The 25,884-nt window shown below is 43.2% G+C and overlaps 1 long non-coding RNA gene across 3 annotated transcripts in view; it reads left to right on the top strand.

Moving 5' to 3' along the window:
• LOC125167935 (uncharacterized) overlaps positions 1-25,884 on the top strand; it is a 79,121-nt gene that overhangs the window by 32,470 nt on the left and 20,767 nt on the right. The window contains exon 7 of one of the 3 annotated variants that reach the window (XR_007153001.1): positions 21,082-21,176. The exons of the other annotated variants lie outside the window; for them this stretch is intronic. This is a non-coding gene — a long non-coding RNA (uncharacterized LOC125167935). Of the gene's footprint in view, positions 1-21,081; positions 21,177-25,884 lie in introns of those variants that run through there. 3 annotated transcript variants of the gene reach the window in all.

Below are 25,884 nucleotides of genomic sequence, written 5' to 3'. Positions count from 1 at the left end.
AAGATTAGCTTTTACACCAGCTACTGTAACTGGCTAGGCTCTTGCAGAAGCAGCCTGGCAGCTGGAGAGAAATGGCTTTATGTAATGGGGCAAAGAGTCATCGGCATGCTTGGGGGAAGCCTTTTACAGAAACCCTTTTTGCTCTGTGGTTTATGTGTGCTGGCTGAGGATTTTTACTTGGAAAGGAAAAAGGTAAATAAATGATAGTAGTGGGTCAGTTATATTTTTAAAAGTTTGGAAGTTAATGATTTCATGACCATTCTGAGAACCATTACAGTATAGGATCTGTTTCAAACAGATGTTTCTTTCATCCAGCACGTATTATTGAGGACTGGTGATTGTCTTCGTGCAAAGGGGATACAGTCAGCGGGGAACTGCATAAGTCCTTGCCCTCAGGGGTCCTGCAGTCTTCGGCTTTGCCCACTCGTTCTCACCCCTCTTGAATGACTGCTATACAGTTTTTAGTTTGGGCACTTGGATCGTCTCTTTTGCCACAGTAATGTAACAAACCACCCAAAACTCAGTGACCGAAAAGAAAAGAGTTGGTCTTGATTAAGCCTATACATTTGCAGGATGGCAGTTCAGGCTAGGCTTGCCCGGGCAGTTCTGGTCTTCCTTGGGCGCACTAATAGCATACTCTCACCGGGTGGTGATCTAAGATGGACTCAGCCACGAGATTCTTCCCGTCTCAGCCAAGTTCATGCATATAAAAGACTGACAGTTGATTGGTTGTTGGCCTGGAGCGGATGTGTGTGTGTTTATTGGGGGGAGGGGGGGGAAGGAGGCTGTTATCGGGTCACGTGCTTCTCCTCCTCCAATGGGCTACCCCGGGGATGTCCTCCAATCACAGCAGAGCAAGCCCTTGAGGGCTTCTGTTTAAAGCTTTGGCTTGTGTCAAAGCTCTGCCTGAGAGTTAAAGCAATCAGGAACTGAGTGAAGGAATGGGGATCAGTGGAGCTGGATCTTTTCTTTTAATGTGAGTAACGGAGAAATATTAAAAATAATCTGAGAACAGGGTATGAAAGTTGAAAGTGACGGTGGAGTTAAATAACGTAAGTGCTTTTATTGAAACACTAGTGTCCGTGGGTGGATGGAAATGCAGTGGTGTGGGGGTTCAGCTGGCTCCAGAACAATTTTCATTAAACAGATTTCCCCCCCCCCCCTTCAATTCCCTGTGCCTCCAGTTCAGTCCCTTGGTGGGCCCAAAGGCTTTCTTCTTTTCTGTGACTTTTTGCACACGTAATGTCATACAGCTACCGTGTAAATGTGTCCTTCTTTGTAAGAAGGACCAAATCAGTAAGTGTGGATAAGATGAACTGGTGAGCATCTCCTCCAAACACAGGAAAAACACTTTTTTTTTCAATATATGAAGTTTATTGTCAAATTGGTTTCCATACAACACCCAGTACTCATCCCAAAAGGTGCCCTCGCAATACCCATCACCCACCCTCCCCTCCCTCCCACCCCCCATCAACCCTCAGTTTGTTCTCAGTTTTTAAGAGTCTCTTATGCTTTGGCTCTCTTCCACTCTAACCTCTTTTTAGGAAAAACACTTTTAAATACATATTTTACCACTAGCACCAGGAAAATGGATATATATCTGTCTCTGTATCTATACTTAGGCCTAGCAAATGAAGCTATGCCTGAATGTTCATTAGGATGTTTATATTTCAAACAAATTACTTTTCAGGGTTGAGAGTCATGCTCAGTGAAACCTTTCTGGAGTTGATATTTGTAGTGGAGATAAAACATTTTTTCTTTTTTTCTTTTTTCCAAACATCAGCAACAAACTCTATTGCTATGGTTTTCAACCTGGGCTGCACATTAGAATCATCCAGGGACCTTAACATAAAAATCCCAATGCTAGAATCCCTGAGGTTAGGGCCCAGGTATCAGGATTTAAAAAAACTCCCAGGTGATTCTAATGTATAAGCAATGTTAAGAATCACTACAGTGATGAATAAATTGGAGCTTGGTTCGTGAACATCCCTGATGTGGACGTTTTCTTTGTTGGGCTTGTAGCTTACACAAAGCATTTCTGTCAATGTTTCTGTGCTCTAAGAACCACCCATCCCTGATTGCTAATATTTCCTGTAGCTGTGGTTTTCCTAGGACGCTACTACACAGCAAAACAAATTCCCTGCGACTGTTTTTTGCATTTCCTCCATTGGTTTCTGCTTCGGTGTTGGTGTCTGCTCACTCATTACCCATGTATGACATTGTGGTGCAAAGCACCGCCCTGTTCCCCCGGGGGGCTGGCACACTGGGTGCCATGACTTGGTACTGATGAGCCTGCGTTCAGGTCCCTTTCAGTCAAGGCCACCTTTCTGGGGTGTTGTGAGGAGTACACAGGATAACGCATGTGTAACCAGCAGATTGCATGAGCTGGACTCAGTGGGAAGAAGCAGAGAGTTACATTATTCTTGTCCATCATTGCTTTTCAGACAGTTTCTTTTGGCCTTTCCTTCCCTATCCCTGGAAGATTTCATAGATGTTTGGTCACTTTCAGGCATTTTAGTTTTGCTCTCTGGTATTAAAAAATTATAATGCAAATCAAAATTTCAAGTTTCTTCCAACTCTAGGCCTGATCCATTCTTGGGAACTTGCACTGGAAAGGTGAAAGGGTGGAGTGACCTTTGTTCTGTGATTTCTTTTTCTTGTTCTTAATTTCTCTCTCTCTCTCTCTCTCTCTCTCCCTCTCCCTCTCTCTCTCTCTCTCTCTCTTTTTTTTTTTTTTTTTTTTTTGCTGCTGCTAGTTCTTTGTACTTTTAGTCTGATATTAGTGCAGTTGTATTCTGGGGTTGATGGCCTCTGGGTATCGGATACCCAAATGGTGGCTTTTTCTCTTGGGGAGCTTTGTAGATTTTAGGACCCCTTTCCCTAAAGGGGTGTCACATACTGCCCACTGCATTGTTCCCTGGCTTGTGGCTCACCTTCCTGCTGACCACCATGGTTCCCCTCCCTTAAGCTTTTTGCTGCAGGGATCACTTTGCCTTTGGAGTTGAATTTTTTTAAGGTGGCTCAAGTATAGCTGTCCTCCATGATGTCTGCTGCTCGGGGAGATAGTTTCTATTTTCTGCTCACCCAACTCTGGAAGGGCAGGCTGTGCCCAAACCTTTTCATACTCTGCTTTGGTTGCAGTGCTAAGAGCTCTGAGTTTCTGCAGCTTCACACGCATCACGCTGAGGGGCAAATTGTTAATCTCTCTTTCAGGCAGATACCCTTTAAGAGCAGAGGTGGGAATGGCTCTCCATGTCACCCAACTGAAATGAACAGGATTCTTTAAATACAAGGTCACACCCCTCTTCAAAGAAATCCTTGCTCCCCAATCTTCTTTACTTATTTTTATTTCCTCATATTGGCTACATGTAAGTGATGGACTATATAGATCACAGAATCAGCCTTTTCCCCTCTTATTAAATTGTGAAACAATCCCAAACTTTAAAAAAAACGCTGGAAGATCATTATAAAGAACTTCCTGAACCCCGAACCTTTGAGAGTAAATTTCCAACCTGTTGGATCTGAGAGTAAATTTCCAACCTGTTGGGTGGCTCAATTGATTGAACATTCAGCTCTTGATTTTGACTCAGGTCATGATCCTCGGGTTGTGGGATCAAGCCCTGTGTCAGGCTCCACACTGAGCATGAAGCCTGCTTGAGATTCTCTCTCTCTCTCCCTCTGCCCCTTTCTGGTTCTCTCTCTCTCTCTCTCTCTCTCTCTCAAACAAACCAACCCAGGAAGATCACTGTAAAGAACTTCCCGCACCCCAAACCCTTGAGAGTAAATTTCCAAGCTGCATACTTTTACCCTAGAATCTTTTAGAGGGTGTTTCCTACAAAGAAAAGGACATTTTCCTATGTAGCTACAATATAACCAATAAAATTAGGAAATTTACATTGATGCTTTGCTATCATCTAACCTCATAGCCTATTCAGTGTTTTCCAGTTATCCAAATAACATCCTTATGGCAACAGGATATGGTTCAGAGTCCTGTACTGGATTTCGTTGTCATCCCTTAGGCCTTCTTCAGTCTGGAACCTACCTTGATTTTTATCACCTTGACACTTGGAAATTTGTAGGCCAATTATTTTGTAGCACATCCCTCAGTTTAGATTTGTCTGGTGTTTCCTCATTGCCTCTTATCAAGTGGCACAGATGTGTCTTTATGCTCTTACTGGTGTTGTTACCTTTGATCACTTAATTAAGTTGGTGTCTTCTAGGTCCCACTGTAAACTTCCTCTCTTCCCCTGTGTAATTGATACATATTTTGTGGGAAGGTAGTTTGAAACTGTATAAACATCTCATTCCTTATCAGACATTCAGTTGATTCATGTGTTTATTTACATCTCTACAGACTCATGGTTTCCCGTTATATTGAATGAATTTTAACTCTTATTTATTTTGATGCTCAGATTGTCCCTGGTTTGGCCAGTGGGATCGCATTCAAGCTGGATTCTGTATTCCTTTCACAGAACCCTATCATTCTTTGAGTGATCCCTGGCTTTCTGGCACAATAAGATGTTCTAGGGTCACCTGTACTTTCTGTGCTCCAGCCCTGGAATCAGCCATTTCTCCAAGGAACCCTGGTCTCTTTTAGTAGAAAATGTTATTTAGAAGCCCATGTCTGAGTGCTAAATATACTCCTTGTTCTTGGGGGATTGTTGCTCCCTGACCTCCTCAATGGCCAGAGCTGTGTGTGTGTGTGTGTGTGTGTGTGTGTGTGTGTGTGTGTGTTGGTGTAACACATAATAACATCTCCATCTTTTGAACTGAGTTCACACAGATGTCTCCAATTGTAACCCACACCAGGGCTCATGCCTGCCTTCCCCCTTTCTGTATAACTTTTCCAACAGTGGGGAACCTTGCTTTCATTTTATATGTATTTATTCATTTGATCAATTTCCTGGTATCCAACCAATCTCCCAAATCTGCTGCCGTACCCTCCTAGCAGGGTCGCCCTCCCCACTCTGTTGAAATTCTGATACCCTACTCTGACCACCGTGGCTTTCCCCATGCCCACCACGGAACTACTACCTTGCTTTGCCCCCAACTAATGGCTCTCGGACTGAATTGTTCAGGAAGGGAATGCAAGCTCAAGAGGCCACTGATCCAATTTTGAGCCACCAATTAGCAAGTCTCACATAAAGCACACAGGGGTTCTCTCTGGGGTCCATAGATGCCCAGAAAGTGCATGTAGAAAATTCAGGAGTCTGTCAACTTTGGGAAATCACATCTTTATTCTCTAACTTATAACTGCATTTTACTCTTTCCTTCTGTTACAACGGTGGGCAACCCACCACAGCAGTATCAGCGATGACTGTGATTTTGTCAACAAAAATTATACCTATTCTCATACCATATAACAGTTGTTACAGAAACTATTAATGCTCATCACTCATTTAAAAATATGGTAATTATGAGCTGTTCTTTTAGGTCTTACTCTAAAATAAGTCTGTGTTATGATGTCACAAAATTGCTTTTAAGTTGTTTTGATGATTGTCTTCAACATACTTAGTGTCCTTTATAGTCCTTATATATTCTGTGCCTTAAGAATAATTATCCTGAGAAGAGGTCCACAGTCTTCACCAAATAGCTGAAGGAGTCCAGGGGAACAAAAATGGCTCAAACCTCCCCTTTAGTTCTTCTCTTTTAAATATGAAGGCATGTTCCCTTACTTTAAAACTTGGGATCTGAACTTGATAAGAAAATCACCCTCTAAGACAGTGTGGCATGCCTCTGAAATTAGTCTCCCCGGTAGGTTGAGGGTCGTTCTGGGATAATAACTCCCTGGCATGTCTGGCCCATCTGCCTGTGGGTTGAGCATGCTCCTGAAGCCAGAGGACATCCTTAGGCAGGGAGAGGCGGGAAGTCATGGCCAGGTAGACCTGTCTGCAGGTGACCTTTGGGGTGATCCCTTTGAAGGGATCTAGGTGGACCACCAATTGTGTCTGTCAGCCCCATTGCTTTCTCTCTGGGGCTCAGCTCCTTCCTCTGGAAAATGAGGAGGGATAGTCTCTAATACAATTTGAAGACAATGCTTGGCCCTGGACAAGGACAGTGGGAGCCATGGGAATGGAAAGGCCCCATGCTTTGCCTCTTCTCAGGTGGCAGGGTTGAGTGTGCCGCCCTGACCTGCCTTCTGTCCTCACTCCCTCTTTCCTGAGGTGCCAGAAGAAGGGAGAGAGGAGGAAAGCCATAGAGCTGTAACAGCCTGGCCGGTGGTCAGCCCACTTGGGGGTGAGTATGCCCCTCCTCTCCTCTCCTCTGGGCCCCAGAAAGTCTATTCTGCAAATGAGCTGTTCTGTCTCTACTCACTCTTCCCCAGATTGAGTTTCTAGACCTTCATGATGCTCAGGTTACTTCTCGGCCTGGTTCAGGGTATCACTTTCTGTGACATCCTCTCTATAAAGCCTCTTCGGCACTCTCTCCCCAGAGGTTCTTGACCCACATACTCAGCACAGTTGGCTCTCCTTGGCAGAAAAGCAACATAAAGTGAATCAGTGAAGCGGGAGGTATAGCAGGGGACCTCTAAGGACTGCTATTTCTACGATTTCTATTTCTATTATTTCTATCATTGGGACTCCATGGAATAAGCAAATATGTCATAATGTATGAAGCCAAGTGTTGCCCTCCCAAGTGGTCACATAGGAAGTACCATTGCTTAAAACATGAGTGTTGCTTTTTTTTTTCTTATCCCAGAATTATTTTGTGGAGCTGGTTTATGAACCACAAAAGAGAATCACACATATTGCATTATCTTCCCACTTTTTGAGTAGAGATACTATTACTTTATTTACCGTGCTTTAGTTCCAGTGGCTTTTTGGTTATTTTCAAAAGTCTAGTTTACCCACCAAGGCTGAAGATAATAGATACAATCCACAGGGTTCTTTCTGTGTTCTGAGTGCAGTGTGATATGAATTTTCTCATCAAAAGTCCTGCAAAGTAATTGCAGTTATTCCCCCCTGCCCCCATTTTTACAGATGGATAAATTGAGGCATAAAAAAGTTAAGAAACTTGTTCAAAGTCACACAGCTCATAGAAGTTGAATCTGAGATTTGAACTCAGCAGTAAGACCAGGGTCTAGACTCTTCACTGATGAACTTCTTATTAATTACTTCATCCATTCCATAATATATGTCAGGCGCTATTCTAGGCATGGAGGGTTGGTTCATTGCTGAACAGGATAGACAACAATTCCTGCCCTCTTGGAGCTTAAATTTTAGTAGATGACACAGAAATAAAGAATAGCATACTAGATAAGTAGGTTAGATAGTATGTTAGAATATGATTTAGGAAAACAGGGAAAGGGGATTGGATGACCGGATGAAAGTTGAAATTATGAATGGATTGGTCTGCATAAGCCATTTGAACAAAGATTTGATGGAGTAGAAGGAATGAACCATGTTATCTGGGAGAAACTCTTTCAGGCAGAGGACAAGCCAATGCAAAGATCCTGAGGCAGGTGCATGCCTCGTTGTTTGAGAAACTGTTGGATACACCTCCAATTTTGAAGGAACTCCAAACCATTGGGAAGACTTTGGCTTTTATCCTGAGATAAATGGGAGAAGAGTTGCAGGATTTTGAGCACATATATGACATGATCAGACTTCTATTTGAATAAACTTCTATGGAGAAGAACTGTACAGCAGAAAGGGCAGTAATCTGTTATTACAGACAGATGTAACCAGGCCCTGTCACAGGTGAGTTGGTGGTAGTTCACATCAGACCCAGAAGGCATCTATGCACTCAGCGGTTGCATTAGAAGTTGCTAATAGGTATGTTAATTTTTCTTCAAATTGGGCAAAACCTGAGTAATTTTGAGGGCCTGGCCAAGTCTCTCTTTAACAAAAGATTTAGAAGCAGCAGAATCAACAAGAGAATATGCAGAGAAACAGAAAACAGTCACCAGTGTGACTGCTCACCATGCTTCCAATGGAACCTTGGAACAGGAGTTCCATGACAGGAGACTCTAGACTCAGCTGAGCCTAGGGACAGTCAAGAGAGCACCTGAGACAGGCTTCTAGTTGTAAATTGGGCAGGTGGAGAAAAATGCAAAATAGGGGGACCTGGTAAATTTGTGAAAGTTTGCGTGGTGGCTCTTTAACTCCAGAGGAAACTAGTGTCCGTGTTCCCACAGCAGATGTGGGCTCATGTATGGTGAGGGGCATGGGCAGAATATGGCCAGAGACTGGTGGCCAAAGGTCCAGTACAGTGACAAAGGTGCAGCAGCAGAGGAGTCTTCATGTTTGGACATGGGATGGGGCTTGGGATACCAGGTTTGGAGAGACATAGTGGATCCACCAGTAGTACATCTGGGCTGTGCTAGTTGAACTAAGGACTCTTGCCTCTGGCCTGGTTTTCAGGAGGTTTTCTTTGGGCGTGGGCTAACCAACCATTGGCATGAGGCATGGTTGTGGGTATGGGCTAACCAACCATTGGCATGAGGCATGGTCGTGTGGAGATGCAATGGAGAGTGTTGCAACTCTACACCAACCCAGCTTACTGCAGGGGTTTTGAAACATTCTTAGGATGAGTTCTGGTTCTTGTTAGCAGATCAGGAGGTTTTAATGAATAACTAACATGGGGTTTCAAGTTATCTGTCAGTTGCCTTTCTCCGTGCTCTCTCTTTCCTGACGGCAAGGAGGGAGGAAAGGTCATTGTAGCTATTGGGCTCGGGAAATGCCAAACGTGGAATCAGGAAGATCAGAGATCACAGAGCTGTTGGCAGAGTATCAGCCTTCACAGGGCTCATTCTGAAGTTCTCTCTTGGACATGGAGCTGGAAGAAGGAAGGAGAAAGGAGAAAATAATATCATGCAATAAACTGTCAGGGGATAGCAGGCTTCATCGTTTTTAGTACAAAATGATCTGACTTCTTGCATGTAAACCACACATCAAACTTTGAACAGACATAAAAAAAAAGTGGGCACTGACTCCCAGAATGGTAGGACTCCATCCTATTGCCTTGGAAAAATGGGGACATCTGATACATGGCGGTGCTGGTCATGGGGTTGGCATGCTACTTTCTTCCTTAAAGACCCCTAAGGAGCGGGACCCCTGCTCTACCTGCTGCTTCCCTGTGATGTTGCTGTATCTTCACTTACTGGTGAGAGGACTTGGGCTAGGGAAAACCTCCCCGCCAAGCTCTCCATCAAAGTGTTTTTTTGGCTCAGAGAGCTGCAGTTACCACTTTCTGGTTTTGCTGATTCTAGCTTATCTGGGAACATCAAGGGACACACAGTCGCGGTCCTGGAATGTTTGAGCTGGAAGGGACTTTGGTGAACACCTCATCTAAATCTGTCATTGTAATGATGAGAGCTGAGAACCAGAGGCCCAAAGGCTTGTCTAGGGTTCTGCAGCTCCCTGGTCCCAGAACATGTCCTAAAGCTCAAGTTTAGTATATTTAATAATTTATCTTGGTTCTCCTTTCAGCAGATATTTATTGATCATGTATTAGATGGTAGGCCCTGTGCTAGGCATATTGGTAAATAAGGCAAAGTCCCTGCCCTCACAGGACTAACAATCTGGTGGGAGACACAAGTCATTAGCTAAATAAGCCCATAAGTAGAACAATTACAGATGGTGATAAGAGCCATGAGGGAGGTAAACAGGGATAAGAGACTGGGAATAGCTGAGGATTTGGGGGTGGCTTTTTTAGAGGGACATCAGTGAAGGCTATGACCTCCCTGGGTCCCTGGGTATATAAAGGACAGCACCAGCTACCCAGCTGGTGGTTCAGCCTTTGAACCTAACAGTCATCCTTGATGCCTCTCTTAACTTACCTCCTTTGTCCATCCTACAAGCAACTCAACTTAAACCAGTTGAAAGTTGTCCAGTTGAACTTAAACCAGTTGAAACTGTCCCCCTTTTTCCACCTTGTCTGCAACCACCATTCCTGGCTCAAGCCACAGTCCTCTCACTTGGACAACATCAGTGGCCTGATGCTACCCTTGTCCCTGACAATTCGTTCTCCATACTGCAGCCAGATAGATCTTTTAAAAGATAAATCAGATCTTGTCACTCACCCAGGTAACTCACCCATCCCCATGCCAATGGCACCTCATCACACCTGGAAAGAAGTTCAAGTTCCTGACTGCTCCTGCCTCATTTCCCCACACTCTCTCTGTTCCAGTCGCATTGGTCTTCTTGCTATTTCTTGTGTTCTCCAAGCCTGTTTAAATAATAGTTTTTGGAAAATAACAAAGGCAGATCCTTTTTAATGCCTTATTCTTTCATATGTAACTGGCCATTGAGTAGGGTGGCTATTAGCTTGGGCCAGTATTAGCACCCTCTGTTACTCTCTAAGTTGTCCCAGTTTGGGCAATAAAATGATATGGTTATCCTGTTATTAAGGATTTGGGGGTAGTCCTGTACATGGCTTCCTCCCTTCCTCCTTCCCACTCTCCCTTTTTAAAATGTATGTAGAGTAGCTACCAGGTACCAGAAATGTACTAAGTACTGGAAGGTGGGGATACCTGAAAATAAGCCTTGGTTATGCCCTCATGGAACTTTCAAACATCTGCACAATGAAAAATAAAATTAAACAAAATTAAAGTGATGTGACCTAAGCATTTTCAGATTCGGTGTTTATTGTTCTATAGACAAAATGGCTGGCTGTTGGCTTAAACATTTTACAGTTTACCCAGATGTTCGGCACCACCTAGACACAGCCTGACTTCCCTCTCCCCACCAGTCCCTCTCAGCCCTCCCTCTCTTTCCTCCCTCGTTTCTTCCCATTACTCAAGGTTTGGCAGGTTTCGTGCACGCACCATGCCAGAACTTCACATGGAGCATGATTAAGACCAAGGCCTTGGGTCTTTCCTGCCTTCTGACAATTCACTACATAATTTTCTTGTTCTCTGTCTGTTCCTTCCAGACCCAAGGCAGCCAGGCAGGAATCTAAATTAGCTTCTTGATGGCCCTTGTATTCCTGCCAAAAGTGTTTTTGATTGCCTGGCCTCCCAGTTCCATGTATTCCAGCTCTTCCGTGGTGCCCTTGGGGAAGCACACGGAGGCTTCCTGGCCCCGGGAGTGCTGTTTGTCTGCTGGACTCCCCTACCGCAGGGTGAAGGAGCCCACCCTCCACGTGGGAGCTGAGAAAGGCTCCATGTGTGGTTCTAAGAGAGGTCAGGGGTTGGAGGTTAAGGACCAGGAATGGTTAACCTACTCTTTTTGGAGAAGTGCTTTCTGGTGACCATCTATCCCTCTTCCTGGCTTTGCTGGGTATAGAGTTGGTGACTATTTACATGGGATGGCATAAGAGGATCCAAATTTCACTCCTCCCACAGTGACTCCTTTTTAATCTGCATTGGGTTCTTAGAACTCCACCTCTGATTTTACCTTCTTTTGATCTTCTGTTTGATAAGAGATAACCCATTAGCTAGCAAATGCATCAGGTGATAATTAAATGAACCAAGTAACATCATCTTCTATCACCTCTAGAGATGTGGAACTCAGAAAATCAATATGTTTTTGATGAGCATGAAGACAGTTTAAGGGGAATTCAGGATGATTGGTCTCTTGGGCATGGTGGGGGGGTTGCCCCTGGGTTGAGACTGGGCAATTGAGAAAGTGGGGTGGTGGAGAAGATCTACATTCTATACTCAGGAGAGGTCTAAAGAGAGATGGAGAACCAGGGAATGTGGCACCAGGAGAGTGGGCATATATAGGGACATAAACCCTTTACCAGGTAGAGAATTTCCCACATTTTCTCAAGGGCAGCAGGGTCATATTTATATAATAGAGCTTAAATCCATGCCCTCCTTAAGAGACTCTGTAACACAGGGAGACAAATGACTTTCACCATGACCAGAGGGGATGTGACTTGATCCCAGCTACAGCAGATCCTTCATTATAAGGTGTTATTGGGTCCAGATGTTACATGTCTGATAGAGGCAGCCTGGGTGAGACTTACCACCAAAATCTGCACTCTAGTTAGGCAGAAAAAGGCCCTCGGAAGGAAGGATTTGAGGCTGATAGAGATAGTCACCTAGAACCAGGATAGGGCTGCCTTGGGCTGTCTACAGAGAAGGATGGTGTGAGTCATGGCCCTGCAAAAGTGGAAGGGACTTGGCTTTTCCCAGTAAGTGCAGGTGATCTGTGGAGAGGAGGGAAGGAGCTGTAGGTTCAGCATTTCCTTGCTGGAGGAAGGAAACAACCAGGGAATAATAAACCATGTAAATGGAAAACATGTTTCCTAAAACAAGGCCTTATGCCAGCTACAGACAGGGCTCATGAGACAGATTCTTTTGTAAGGATGAAGCTTCACAAGGACACGCACATATATCACACATGTGAATCATTCAGTGCTTGTATATGTTACATATGTCCCCACATACACATCCATATACATAGAAATATATACATGTCAACCTCATGTTAAAAGTAAACATGAATGTATACTCAGATATATACATATATGTACATATACAATATTTGCATTGATTTGCTACATGTATATACATACTCAGATATATGTGGAGACACACACACATGATAAGCCAACTCCCTGTTATCTACTATTATCCACTCTTTTATCCAGCATACTTTCCATCTGAGAGTGGCTTCTTTCTTTTATCAAGTATAAATCTGCAACCATCACTTGGTCTGGGTATATGGGATGTAATTATATTGTAATTGCCACTCCCTCCTAATACAAATGCTAAAGATTAACTGCAAAGGAAAAGAACAAAAAAATCCCTAACCTAAATGTCAACTTGAATTATTCATTCTGAAGTTAGATAAAAATGAAATTTGTAGAAATGTGTCATTTGAATTTATTTACATCTTCTTGATTATTGGTACTTGCTGTAGACTGTTTATGCCCCCTGCCCAAAATTCGTATGTTGAAATCGTGACCTCCTATGTAATGGTACTAGGAGGTGGGGCATTTGGGAGGTGAATAGGTCATGAGCATGGAGCCATCATGAAAGGGATTAGTGCCTTTATGAAAGAGCCCTGGGAGAGCTCCCTTGCTCCTGAGGACACAGTGAGGGGATGGCTGTTTATGACACAGGAATCTGCCAGGGCCTTGATTTTAGATTTCCCAGTCTCCAGAACTGTAAGAAATAGATTTCTGTTGTTTCTAATCTATCCACTCTATGGTATTCTGTTAGCAAGTTGGGTTGGGTTTCATTGATGCTTTAAAGTCTTCCTTCTAGGGTGCCTGGGTGGCTCAGCCAGTTAAGCGTCCCACTTCAGCTCAGGTCATGATCTCATGGTCTGTGAGTTCAAGCCCCGCGTCGGGCTCTGTGCTGACAGAGCCTGGAGTCTGCTTTGGATTCTGTGACTCGCACTCTCTTGTCCCTCCCCTGCTCACACTCTGTCTCTCAAAAACTAAATAAATGTTAAAAATTAAAAAAAAAAATAAAGTCTTTCTTTCCTCTTCTACCCCCTTCTTTCTGGCATAGATGAACTGACTGGTACAAGTTGGGAGCATCTTTGTCATGATAGGCAGAGCCAGGTGTGGGCCATGACTCATAATCCTCACACCTGCTCTTGTGTTTGTGAACGTGAACGCACACACACACGCACACACACCATACACTTGTGTTTAAATGTCAGATCTTTAGCCCTTGAAAAGCTATAATAAAATGGAGAACAGCTTTGTCCTGCTGAGTTTTTCAAGCTTCTGGTGACAGAGTGCTGTCTTCAGTGACGGACTGTGTTACTACAAAGTCCATGAACTTGGAATTGGTGCTTGACGTTGGTACTTCATTTTTAATGCCAAAAAAAGGCCTCCTCTTGGGGTGTGTATTCAATTACTCCAGACTGTTGGGGACATAACAAGTGGAAACTCTCTGATGTAACTTCTAGAAAAAAATCTGTATTTAGGCAGTCTCTCAGGCCTCCTGAAACTAATAAACAATTCAAGCTTAGAACTAAGCTCTTAGGGTGTGGGGTTTTCCTGGTAATTGAATGTTCGGGAAAGAAACCTTTGTGGTCTCAACCATTTGGCTGAAAAGTTTGATCAAATGTGTTAATGTCCTTCTTATAAAATACCATGACCATAATTGGATCTTTCTGTCATTATTGAGGATTCTACGGAGAGACGAGTGCATTTGATAAATAATAGGGAAGGCTGTTGCCCAGAGTTCAGGAGATTTCTTCCTATAACTGGGACTTTTCCCTTTCTTCCTAAATTCCTGGCATACTTTTGTTTTCTTGTTATTGTGATGACAGGATTCTGAAGACTGCTCCCATCACTGCCACCTACCTAGGGAGCCCTTTCTCTGTGCCTGGCGCTGTGCTGAGATCTTTAATGTGTAGCACTCATGAAGCCTTGTGACAGCCCATTTTCCTGCTGGAGACACTGGAGCTTGGGGAATTTGAGTAACTTGCTCAAGGCCTCACAGCTGGGAGGCTGGAGAGTGGGATTCAATTCAGGTCTGACATCTAACCGTGTGCTCTCAATTACTGTGGCTTTTGCTTCTTTTCCTAAAAGGGAGCAAGTTGAGGTTATGGCAAATTAGGTTAATAGTTGCTTTACTATATGTGTGTTTGTATTTGTTTCTAGATCCATTAAGGATAAGCCCAGATATTTTACTGAACTCTTTTTTTGCCCCATTATGCAGTTAAAATACTTGGATAGGCTGGTGATTTTATATCCCCCCTCCCTCCAAATTTTTTGCTCTCTTAGAGACCCCTTTAGTTTTACTTTTTTTGCTTTTCTCTTTCAAGTAACCTGAAATTTGAGCTCAAGACTTCTGAAATGCCTATAGTCATTTTGCTTGAGGGTGAATTTTGGTGACTTAAAGGCTACCAAAAAGATATTTAAAGTTTATATCCATTTCTTTGGAAATAGCAGGAGAACTTAAAGACTGGAATTTCCCTCTCTTAGTGGCTACCTTCTAGAGGAAATCTAATCTCTGGAGATTCTTGCCAAGAATAAATGCAGAGGAGATATTGCTTGCAGACCATTGTCCTTGGGTTCAGACAGCCTCCTCCTGTCTCCTGGCCCCAGGGTATAAATAGAGAGAGACACAGAGGAGACTGGCAGAGATCTTGCTGACGGTCCTTCCAAACTTCCAGAAAAGATGAGTCTTTGCCTATAGAAAAGTCTGTCTCATGGTTGGCATCTCTTCTGTCTCCTGTAGATGGAGATTCCTTTTCAGAGCACTGCCTCTCTGGATTCCCCTGGAATCTTTGTGTCTGTTGGCCAGTCTGTTCCCTTAGTAAGCATTTATTAGGTACCGGGGATGAGCAAATGAACAAAGTCTAGCTCTTACCTCTGGGAGCTTACTTGGGGATACACACACATAACTAGGTGACAACATCACAGTATGTCTATAGAGAGTGTATGGATGAAGGCCTTGGGAACAAAGGAGGAAAGCTCTAGGTTCTGCTTGGGTGAATCTGGGGGGGGGGGGCGCTCAGAGGGGGTGACATTTGAGCTGGGTCCCAAGGGATAAGAAGGAGATTATCAGGTAGAAGGACCAGCACAGGAAAGAGACCTGATTTGCCAAACTGACTATTGTATTTGGAAAAGGGTGACCTGGTAAATTTAACTGACTCATGCTGCCATCCATTTCCATGAAATTCATAACTATGTTCTTGGGTGAGAAGAGAGGTGAGAAGAACAGGGAATCCCCTCCCCTGTGTAGTTTGGCAGCGTTGTTCTGTTCTCTTGCTGAATGCAATGAATTTGCTTCTTCCATCTGGCCTTCCAGAACATTTGTGCTCCTCTTCTATCTGCATATTGTTTTATTTTTTGAAAACTGTTTTGAGGGATTTAAAAGACAAAGCTTCCGTACCATTTACTTCCCTTAATCAAAAGCCTCTGTAGCCATGGCAGTTGAGTGTTTCCCCCTCTCCAGCACTGCCCCCCCCCCCCAAGAGATGCACTTGGAGGTGGGAGATGGGCCGGAAGTGTGGCTAGCACAGCAAGTGGAGACCAAGGTGGCCAGCGCTGAGCCAGTTCTGACTCCCTAGTGGCTGTGTTCCTTTAGGCACATTCGACCCCCTATTATGTAGGGGCTTTCCCTCGGTTGGGGCTCTGGTCTCCATTGAACATTTTCCTCATCCTCCTTGGAAATGGTCATTTTCTGGGCCTTTGTCCTTCCATGGGACCACCAGCCCTTGCCATCCACCCTCCATCCACTCTGCATTGTTTGCTGATGTGTTCTCTCTGTCCCTTTGGGGCCCAATTTGGTGTCTGTGTGTGAGCAGGGGAGTGTGTGCCTGGGGGCAGGGGAAGGGTGGGATTGTTCTGGATTGGAGAGACAGGACAGAAAAGCGAACAGGTAGACTTACACTATAATGAGAGCTTGGTGCAACTGATGATTAATTGCCAGTGTTCGTGGAAAGGAAAATTAAATATTACTTGATTTTAGGATGAATTTCTTAATTGAACTTTGATTGATTTATTGTTTGGTCAGGAACCATGTGGTGAAATTTCAGGGTTTTGAAGAGTGCTGGTTTCCCATTAGTAATGCCACATCCTTGTGCAGCAATAAAACCAGGAAACTAAACTCCGGTATGGGAGTTGGGAAAGGCAGGAGTATGCTTCAGCCTGGCTCACCATCCCAGACAAGATGCATTATTTTGGGAAAATCTTTGGCCCAGACTTACTCTGCTTGAGCATTCTTTATCAGGATGTTTTAGCAGCTCTTAGCTGCCGTTCTTCCGAAAACATGACCTCACACCATCCAGGGGGCTTCCTTAGTGGCTGCCAAAGTGTAACTCCTACAGCGGAGCTCCCAACGTTAGCAGACACAGAATCAGGGGGAGGAATGAACTTGGAGACCATCTGTCCTAACCCTCAGGAGCCTGTACTGTGCAGCAGCTTTTCCAGTGGCAGACCCCCAGCCTCCCCAATTCGTAGTCCCATGGCTTTGCCACCCGTCTTAGCCACTGCTCTGTGTGTGAGTGATCTTTCAACACCCACGGAGCAATCAGGTGGATTCCAGCTAACTAATCACTGCTCAGGCTTCCAGTGCAGTGCTTCTCAGCCCTGGTTACAGTTAGAATCAGCTTGGAGCATTTAAAAATACCCACACCTGGCTCTCACCAACCAATTGGATCTGAATCTCTGAGTGTGCCCACCCCCAACACAAGTTTGCTAACAACTTAGCTGATTCTAAAAATGCAGAGAGAATTCAGAACGCCTGTTCTAGTGTGGAGAAAGCAAGCAAGTTTTGCCTAAGAATCTTTAATTTGCTGACTGGACAATAGTTTGCTAACACAAACCTAATGTCTTTTATTGCCCTGAGAAAATAGTTCTCTCCAGGGGCAGGTTAAAGCCTAGAGCAAATTTTTCTCTCATCCCAGATTTACAAGTGAGCCAGGTATGCCCTGACTGATTCACAGAGGGATACTGGGCTTGGAAACTGGAACAAATACTGAGAATGGAGCTTCCTTCCCTCCACCAATGACTTGGAGGACCATCAGTGGGACTGGGGACTCCATCTTCCCCTGTCTGCTCTCTCCCCACCCCCCCCCCCATGGAAATTTGACAGTAAATTTGCTTTGCATTAGAGATAATTAATGTCAGATCTTGGACCAGTTTGTTACAATAAGGCAGCTGTTTATAATGCAAATGCCTCAGTATTTCTCAGGACCTGTTTTTTCAAAAGCCCTGCAAAGGTGTTTAAAGGACACTGCCTAAAGCCATCTAAATTGTCCCTACTTCCTCTCTTCATCTTCTGAACAGAGTGGGGGGACTTGGGGGAAGGGGTCCCTGCAGTGGCGTCCTAGAGCTGCTGCTCGCTCTGTATGTGGGAGACAATTGTGCCCATCTCCTCCCCTCGCCACATTCAGTGGCTTCATGTTGGTAGCCCGAAGTTGGCCACAATGAGTATTTACACCATGGAAATAGGCAAATGCAACACATTAGGGAATTCTCCCTCCCCCCTCCTCCAACCCCCCAGAGAGTAGATTATTAAACCTTATCCAGCCTGCCACTAGTCACAGGCATTCTCTGGACAGTTCCCAAGTAGAAGATATTGAGTGTTGTCACTGGGAATTATATTTTAAGTTATTCTCCAAAGAAGATTCTAGAAGCTGGTGGTATTAAGATCACAGTTTCATAAGGTATCTAACAGACCTCTCAAACTTCTTGTGCCCCAAATGAAACATCCAGATTTCTATCTCTCACCACCCAAAATGTCTTCCTTTCATAGTCTTTTCCAGCTCAGCAACTGGAAATTCCGCCACTGCACTCATCCTCTGTCAGTCATGCTAACTTCCTTGCAGGTTTTTGAATATTGAATAGGTCAGCATGGTTCCCCCTCAGGGCCTTTGCCCATGGTGTTGCTGCTACCTGGAACCTCCTTGCCACGAATATCCAATGGTTCATTCCCTTACCTTATATCTTTCAGAGCTCTGCCCAAATATCCTATTCAAAGGGGCCTTTCCTGAACACATATCAAATAGAACATCCTACCCAACACTGACAGTCTCCATTTTTTCCATAGCAGTTATTACTACCTGACATGTATTTGTTGATTATTTTGCTTCTGGCCAGCTCTAGAAAGTACTCTCCAGGCAAGCAGGGCTTTGGCTGTGTTGTTTGCTGCTGTATCCTCGGTGCCTAGAAGAGTGTTTGGCATCTAGCCGGCAATACTTATCTATTGAATGAATGAGTAACTGTGAGGGTTTAGGCACAGTGAGGATATGTGTGTGTAATCTGCATATCCAAGCATAGGAAATTGTCAATATTGGACTACTTTTGACAGCTGTTGCTACTAGATGGAATGGGAGCTCAGCAGTCATGTAGTTCAACTCTTCATTTTACAGAGGATGTCCTCAAGCTTGTACAAGGGCAGATGACTTGTTCCAAGGGACAGTTAGTGATGGGAATGCATTTTTCTTTTTTTTTTAAATTTTTTTAATGTTCATTCATTTTTTTGAGAGACAGAGACCGAGTGTGAGTGGGGGAGGGGCGGAGAGAGAGGGAAACACAGAATCCGAAGCAGGCTCCAGGCTGTGAACTGACAGCACGGAGCCTGACGCGGGGCTCAAACTCATGGACCATGAGACCATGACCTGGGCTGAAGTCAGACACTTAACCAACTGAGCCACCCAGGCGCCCCACATTTTTCTTTTATAAACAAAGTATTTTCAAAAGCAGAATTCCCAAATAATATCAGGCAGCAGTTTGAGGGATATTGGTCCTCCCCATGTGTTATGGTTTTTGTCTTCATCTCTGACCAGGCTCGGAGAAAAGCTTTCAAAGAGACTTACATCCCCTTTGGGTAGGATAATGCTTTCCAGAGCGCTCTTAGAGAAGGCTCAGAGCCACTCCAGCACCACTGTCAACACAGGGTCCTTCCATACAGGCTGAGTCAGGACCAGGAAGCACCTTGAACTTACTGCTTTGGGCCTTTGGCAAGAAAGCTGGTAGCTGGTGCTTTTAGGAGTCCATTGTGAAGCCTGGACATAACTATAGGTCTTGAACTAATAACACTCAGAGCATGGCTGGAGCCTCAGCCTTTTAAATGCAGAAGTCTCAGCTCTGCAAGCTTTCACTTCTTATATGTGCCAAGTCCCCTTCCTGAAAGTCATACCCAGGGTGGGGTGAGGGGTGTTGGGGAGATCTTTCTGGCCTTCCCTATGAAAAAGCATGGAAGAGGAATGTTGATTTATTTGGACTGTTCACTGTATAGTGAATTCGACTAGTGTCATCTGAAGTTTCTGAATGTATATTTGTGAATTTATTGCTCAATAAAACTTATTAGAAGAATATGGGGCTGGTGGGGAGACATTTGGATTGATTTTCAAATAATCAGGATTTGAGAACAATTTGAAATGAGGTCTCTCATGCTGATGCTGAACAAACACCAGGAGTCCTTTTCAACAAAGCTTGCTGTACTTTTTATGTGAATTATTTCCCTGAATTATCTAAAGATGCTTTTGGCTTCACCGGGAAAGCTCTTTGCCCTCGGAGTAAAATTTAGCTACAGACTTGCATGTTCAGATTTGGGTACTTATGTTAAGAATTTTTCTTAAAAATGGATGCACAGTCCCCTAAATGACAGGCTCAATTTGTTGGTATATATTTTTACAAATCTTCTCCCTGACTGTTTTACCACTGGACTTTTCAAGACTATAGTTAAGGAAGCTTTCAGGATGGTGGTATTGAAAACCCTAGACTCTTCTGAGATCTGGAAAAGTTTGCTGGACTCATTCTGTGCTCACAGCTGTGGTAAGAGTTAGACCTTCATAAGTCTTACTCCATAGCTGTGTCTATACTTGTATGCCTGGCTACAGAGTTTCCTATCAGGATTTCACCCTCCCTAGGAGCTGGGAACCTGTGTATCGGTTCATTTCTTTAATAGGCTCCCATTTCTTCCATTATAGGCTCTATAACTACTTTTTCACCGAGGCTGGACTGCTTCCAGCCTGGAAATACATCCAGATCATGTGATCTGCAGTTTAAGCTCATCAGAGCATTTCTGGTGGACAGTTAATGCCTGGATTCAAACCTTAGTGCTGTCACCTATGAGACCGAGGGGAAGTTATATATCTTCCCTTTACCTCAGTTTCTCATCTATGAAATGGGAATAACAATAATCCTGACCTCACAGAGTTTTTGTAGGGATTAAGTAAGCTAATATAGATAGTGTTTACAGCCCAACACATAGGAAACAATATATATATCATTATTATAGTAATATCCAAACTTGCCTACATTTAACAAGATTCTCCTGATCACCAGTGATTCTATCCATTCCATTTGCTTTTCTGGGATAAATACATGTCTGTTCAGATCCTCTGTGCGGTTGGATCCTCCACATGTGTCTTTGGGATGTCCTTCATTTCATAAATGCTATGTGATGGTGTTTTCCTTGAGTGTCCTTTCTTTATGTACCTCCAGAACTTTCTGGTTCATTCAGTTATCAGCCTGGAAGCACTGGCATTGTCTCTCTCACCACCTTCCCTCCTACTCTAAAGAATTAGTGCTTTTTATTTCCAATTATACAATTAATGTATCTATAAGTAAGCACTGGAATATTATCTAGCTGGAAAGCAGTTAACCGGAGAATGCTCATTGACAAGCCCTGTGAGTACTGGGCTGGTGTTATCTCAGGAAAGGTGAAGCTGCCTCTGCTTCAGGAACTGTTCCTGTCATGTGCACCCACAGGTGGGAGCAGCACACCTTATGGACCCCAGGAGCAGGTGGGGACACATAGACAGGCACCTGGTGAATGTTAGATCCAGTCCAAGAAGCAAAGGACAGAGTCTCAATGTAAGTAAGAATTGGTTATCTGGGGGCACCTGGGTAGCTCAGTCGGTTAAGTGTCTGACTCTTGATTTTGGTTCAGGTCATGATCTCATGGTTCGTGAGATCAAGCCCTGTGTCTGACTCTGCTCTGACAGCATGGAGCCTTCTTGGGATTCTCTGTTTCCCTCTCTCTCTCTCTCTCTGCCCCCCACCCCACATGTGCAATTCTCTCTCAAGTAAATAAACATTAAAAAAAATTAGGGGGTGCCTATGTGGTTCAGTAGGTTGGGCATCTGACTTTGGCTTAGGTCACGATCTTGTGGTTTGTGGGTTCAAGCCCTGCACTGGGCTCTGTGCTGACAGCTCAGAGCCTGGGGCCTGCTTCAGATTCTCCGTCTCCCTCTCTCTATGCGCCTGCCCCCCTTATGCTTACTCACTCTGTCTCTCTCTCAAGGATAAATAAACATTAACAAAAAAATTTTTTTTAAACTAGAATATCTGAATAGAAGCCACAGAGAACTGGGGAAGGAAAGTCCCAGAATCCTACCCTTGAAACAGAGGCCCAAGTTCACAGCCTTTGGGGCAGGGGAGGGTGGGTAGTTGGGGAGGCAGGTGGTCATGGAAGGGTTGAGCTGTTTCTGAGAGACTTTGTTGGCTCAGGCTGCTTTCCCAAGACCAGATACATATTCACCTGCTCTGATGGCACAACAGCAAAATCTGTAGCTGGGTGCTTAACAATTCCAGAACCTTCACTAGGTCTTGGCCTGCCTGTGTAGGGGAGAATGATAAGTGGATACAAGCATGTGTAGTTGCTCAGTAAAAGTCTCGCCCTACCTTGACCCCACAGCAGGTGAGAACTCAGCCTCCTCTGGTTTCCCTGGAGCCCTTTTGGGGTTGTCTTTCTGCCTCTTTGATGTTGCCTCCTCAGTCTTGGTTTGTAGTCCTCCTCCTTTGCCCTTTAAACGTTGATATTCCGTAGAATTCCCAGGATCCTTCACTTCTCATTCATCTTCCTCTCCCCGCATAATCTTATACATGTCTCTATTTTCTCCTGTTTCTTAAAAATTCTATTTAAGAATAGTTTTGAAAGGCTTAAAATGCACAAATCAGCCTCCTACACAGCTTTATCCTGTGTCCATTTCCACCCTGTGGAGACAATACTTGTTAATTCTTTTGGCAGTTTCTTTTCATAGTTGTCCCCTTAGTTCAATAATATTTGATACCACTAGCTCTCATTTGTCAATTTCAGACAATGCTTGAAATTAATAAATTTCTTACAGTGTCGACGAGGACTTAACTCTCTTGCATCTCCTTGTGTCGTAGACTCTGGGTCTGGAGTTTTCTCTTGTCCAGCAAGAGAGGGGATGCAGGATTGAAGTGTAAGAGAGGCTAATGTCCAGGAGGAGACAAAAGCCCTGATCAAGGGTCCTTGCTCTGTTTTTATTAGGATCAGGAGGCTTACAAGCATAATGCACAAAGAGACAATGAAACCATGAACATCAACTCATGGGTGTGGGGGAAAGGGAGTTTTGAAGATACTCGGTGTTAGGGGTTTGGGTCAATAGAAAACAAAATCCTGGTATCAATGGTTGTTTACAACAGGCATGAGGGCCACCTCAGTTTACCTAAACTTGCCTAGGGGGCAAGAAAGACAGAGCAGGCTACCTCAGGGTCAACAAGGCACCTTTCTTTTGCTAATTAGCTCCCCTCTGGGCAACTTTGCCCTGCTGCAGTCTATACCCCTCTTTACCTTTTCACCCATTTTGGTCCTTCCTTCCTGTGAAAGCAGCTTTCTGCTATTGTGCTAAATTGGGGGGTGCTTCCTCCCCCGAATACCTAATCTTGTTTACCTAATTTTGGATGTGTATATCCTGAGATTTCCTGTTTCTATACCTTTGTCCTATACTGGGGGCCTTTGCCCTATTTACCTAATCTGTTATATCTAATCTTGGTTACCTAATCTTGGATGCATACATCCTGAGATTTCTGTTTCTTTATGCCTTGTTAACCCATCAGTGCAAGCTCAGGGAATTCCTAAGCTTATTCCTCACATCCTTGCACTTGCTTCCCTCATGACCCAAAGATAGTTATATTTTTTGTTAAGCTGATGATCAGCATACAAGATTCCTGTATTAATGTTCATTTTATACCCAAGTAGAGGACTGTTGATATTTGCTCTCTCGTATCATTTTTATTTCTCCTACTGTCAGTTGCTGCTCCTAATTCTCACTTGCAGATTTTTGAATGTAGCAATTTCTTTTGTTCCTGAATGCCATATTATATATCTGTCACAAACCTATCTTTTTTTTTTTTTGTAAATGCTCACTTATATCTGGTTACATTTCAATTCTTTTCTTTTTCCTGAATACCTTCCACCATGGCCCTCCCTCCTCCTACTCCAGGTGCATTCCTTTTTCTTTGGACCCACTGGGTTCTCCCGTGTTTGGTGGAGAAACCTTCTGAAGCTTCTAAAGAAAGAATGCATGGGAGTTAAATTTTTCTTTTTGAGTGCTTGCTCATTCTCATCTGAAAATGTTTCTAATTTAACCTCACACTTGATTGAAAGTTTGAATGGGTCTGGAATTCTAGATTTGAAGCTATTTTCTCTCAGAATTTTGAAGACATTCCTTCATGGTCTTTTAGATTCCTGTGTTGCAATTGATAAGCCCTGATGCCATTCTTTCTTTTTTTCTTTTTCTTATTTCCTTTTATTTTTTAAAAAGCAGGCATAATCTTATAAAATATAATGTCTTTTTAAAATATAAAAAATACATATTTAATATATAGCTTGATAGATTTTTACAGATCTGTCTACCTGTGCAATGCTATCCAGATCACCACCCAAGAAGGTGCCTTGGTACCTGTTCCCTGTCAGTACTATCTCATCCCCACCCTAGAGAGAACTACTTATCTGACTTCTATGACACAAATTTGCTTTATTAGTTCTTGAACTTCATATATAGAATCATATAGTACTCTTTTGTGCCTGGCTGCTTCTGCTCAATAAAAAAGCTGCGATTCATCCATGTGGTTGTGGATATTAGTTGTTTGCTTATATTTATAGTATGTTGTATCCCACAACTTCTATCCATTCTCCTGTTCTTGGACTTTTGGGTGGTTTTCAGATTTTGATTACTATGAATGAAATTGTTAAGAACATTCTGTGCATGTCTTTTTGAGGACATACACTTTTACTTCTCTTGAGTAAATACCTAGAAATAGAATTTCTGGACACTGGGGTTATAGATATTATCAGAAAGTTTGATGATTTTCCAAAGTAGATGAACCATTTTTCCCAGTTATGAGACTTCCATTTGCTCTATATCTTCCCTAACATATGGAATGGTCAGCCCTTTTTTTTTTTTTAACGTTTATTTATTTTTGAGAGAGAGAGAGAGAGAGAGAGAGAGTGAGCAGGGGAGGGGCAGAGAGAGAGGGAGACACAAAATCCGAAGCAGGCTCCAGGCTCTGAGCTGTCAGCACAGAGCCCGACATGGGGCTCAAACTCACAAACTGTGAGATCATGACCTGAGCCGAAGTCTGTCGCTTAACTGACTGAGCCACCCAGGCGCCCCTAAAACTTCAGTCATTCTTTTGGGTAAGTAATGATATCTCATTGAACCTGTCATTTGCATTTTCCTAATGAATAACTATACATTAAATATTTTTTATTTACTGGCCAACTAGAAACCCTTTTTTTTTTTTAATGTCTATTCAATTCTTTTGTCCATTAAAAAAAATTAGCTTGCTTGTCTTTATTCATTTGAAGGAATTCTTTATATATTCTGGATACAAGTCATTTGTCAGATATATGTATTCAGACTATCTTCTTAAAGGCTATGACTTGCTTGTTTAGTTTGTTAGTGGTGTATTTATTTTTACAAAGGTACAGTTTATTCATTTTTTTAAGTAGTTGGCATGTTTTTTGTCCTGTTTAAGAAATCTTTGCCCACCTCAATGACACAAAGATACTTTCCTTGTGATTCTTCTGGATTCTTTATTGTTTTACTTTTACATTTAGATCTGTGATTTACCTTCTGTTATCATTATGACTCCTATTCCTTTGTGTATGAGCTATGGTTGTATCACTGGGAGATTTTGGTTTTATGTTTATAACCTAGGTGTTTTGAAATTTTACTTTCTATTTTTTTTTTAAATCACAAGATTTATTTTTTTCAAGAAGTTATTCTTTGGCCGCATAACAAATTACCAAATTTTACCAGTTTATGGAACTTTTTTGGTTGTTAAATCCCTTGTATAAATCCTACAACTGTTAAATCCCAGTTGTATAAATTCCTAGTCAAAGCAAGCTCAAATGGATTTTCTGACGACAGTGAATCAAGTCCAAAATCAAGGTCTTGGTCAGGTGAGGCTCTTATGGAAGTTCTGAGAATCTTTTTTAAAGCTCATTCACCGACATAGTCACTGTCAGCTGTGTCAAACTAAGGTGGTTGGACTCACGTCCCACCTCTTTGCTGGCTGGCTGACAGGGCTCATTCTTTGCTCCTAAAGACCGCTTACATTCATTCTCATGTGCCATCTTCTAGCCAGTGGTCTGTCAGTTATCTGTCAAATCTTCCTCATGCTACATGTCTCTGATTTCCTCTTCTGACACTAGTCAGAGAATTGGATCCCCAGTTTTTGAAGTAACAGTTTATTAAGATGTAATTCACACGTCATGCAATTGACATATTTAAGCTACAAAATTAGATGAATTTTAAT

Source organism: Prionailurus viverrinus, chromosome A1 (genome assembly GCF_022837055.1).
Source record: "Prionailurus viverrinus isolate Anna chromosome A1, UM_Priviv_1.0, whole genome shotgun sequence".
Taxonomy (NCBI): Eukaryota; Metazoa; Chordata; class Mammalia; order Carnivora; family Felidae; genus Prionailurus; species Prionailurus viverrinus.
Note: the sequence above shows the minus strand (reverse complement) of the source record. Positions and strands in the feature narration are given on the sequence as shown.